Here is a 2,206-nt window from a genome sequence, read left to right on the forward strand (position 1 = left end):
GGACATAAACGGTAGAGACCTAGTAGATGAAGAAATCAAGAACAGATGGAAAGAATACACGGAGGAACTGTACCAAAAAGATCTTAATGAACTGGATAATTACAATGATGTGGTCAATCACCCAGAGCCAGACATTCTGGAGTGGGGAGTCAAGTGGGCCTTAGGAACAAGGCCCACTGCTGTGAACAAAGTTTTGGATGTAATGGAATTCCAGTAGAGCTATTCAAAACCCTAAAAGATGACACTATCAAAGTGTTGCACTCATTATGTCAGCAAATCTGGAGGACCCAGTAGTGACCAAGGACTGGACAGCATCAATCCTTATCCCAGTTCCCAAGAAGGGTAGTACTAAAGAATGTTCAAACCATCGGACAATTGCACTCACCTCCCATGCTACTAAGGTCATACTTAAAATCTTGCAAGCTAGGCTTCAGCATTATGTAAACCAAGAACTTCCAGATGTCCAAGCTGGGTTTAGAAAAGGCAGAGGAACCAGAGATCTAAATTCACTGGATTATAGAGAAAGCCAGGGAATTCCAGAAAACATCTACCTCTGTTTCATCGACTGTGCTAAAGCCTTTGCGTGGATCATAACAAACTATGGAAACTCTTATAGCAAACTCTTAAAGAGATGGGAATATCAGGCCATCTTACCTGTCTCCTGAGAAACCTGTATCCAGTCAAGAAGCAACATTTAGATCCCTGTACGGAACAACTAATTGGTTCAGGATTGGGAAAGGAGTACAAAGGGCTGTCTGTTGTCACCCTGTTTATTTAATCTATACACTGACCACATCATGAGAAATTCCTGGCTGGATGAGTTACAAGCTGGAATCAAGATAGGCAGGAGAAACATCAACAACCTCAAATATGTGGATGATATCACTCTAATGGCAGGAAGGGAAGAGGAACTAAAGAATCTCTTGATAAGGGTGAAAGAGGAGAGTGAGAAAGCTGGATTAAAACTATATATTAAAAAACTAAGATCATGGCATCTGGCCCCATTACTTCATGGCAAATAGAAGGGGAAAAGCTGGAAGTAGTGACAGATTTCCTCTTCTTGGACTCTAAAATCACTGCAGCTGATGACTATAGCCATGAAATCAGATGATTGCTTCTTGGCAGGAAAACTATGACAAATCTAGACAGCGTGTTGAAAAGCAGAGACATTACTCTACCGACAAAGGTCCATATAGTCAAGGCTAGGGTCTTCCCAGTGGTCACATCTGGTTTTGAGAGCTGGACCATCAAGAAGGCAGGGCACCAAAGAATTGATGCCTTTGAATTGTGGTGCTGGAAAAGACACCTGCGAGTCCCCTGGACAGCAAGGAGATCAAACCAGTCAATCTTAAAAGGAAATCAACCCTGAACATTCATTGGAAGGACTGATCTGAAGCTCCAGTATTTTGGTCCAGTAGTTTGGCTGATGCAGACAGCCAACTCATTGCAAAAGTCCCTGATGCTGGGAAAGACCAAGGGCAGAAAGAGGAGAGGGCGTCAGAGGATGAGATGGCTGGATGGGATCACTGATGCAATGGACATGAACTTGGGAAAACTTTGGAAGATGGTGAGGGACAGGGCAGCCTGGCATGCTGCAGTCCATGGGATCACAAAGAGTCTGCCATTTCTGGGTGACTGAAAAACAACAATTAAAACTTAAAAGGTTCATACTCATACTCTGCCATTGCATTTCTGGGAATTCCATCTACAGATACACTGACACATGTAAAAAGGTATATATTTACTAGGGTGGTTATTGCAACAGTACTTGTAATAGAAACACTTGAAACAATCTAATGTTCATCAATAGGTAATTGGTTAATTATACATTAAATACACAAAATTAGCATCTTTAAAAAGATTAAGATAGAGCTGCATTCTGAGGTAAAAAAGCAGTCTGGAATATTCAATTGAGTGAAAAAAGAAACTTCAGATCAGTATGTAGACTATGAATAATATGTGTAAAAATAAAGGGAGTGTAGATGCAAATGTTATATGCATGAAAAATATGGTGGGTGTAGTCACAGAAAACTGGAAAGATTACACACTTCTGTGAAACAGGGAATGTGACCTTTTGCTTTAGATATACTTTTGTACTGATGGAATTTTTTTTTTTACAATGACTGATGGTACTTTCATTGAAAATAGCTTAGGGACTTCTCTGGCGGTCCAACAGTTAAGACTCGGGGCTCCTAATGCAGGGGTT

Source organism: Dama dama, chromosome 5, assembly GCF_033118175.1.
Source record: "Dama dama isolate Ldn47 chromosome 5, ASM3311817v1, whole genome shotgun sequence".
Taxonomy (NCBI): domain Eukaryota; kingdom Metazoa; phylum Chordata; class Mammalia; order Artiodactyla; family Cervidae; genus Dama; species Dama dama.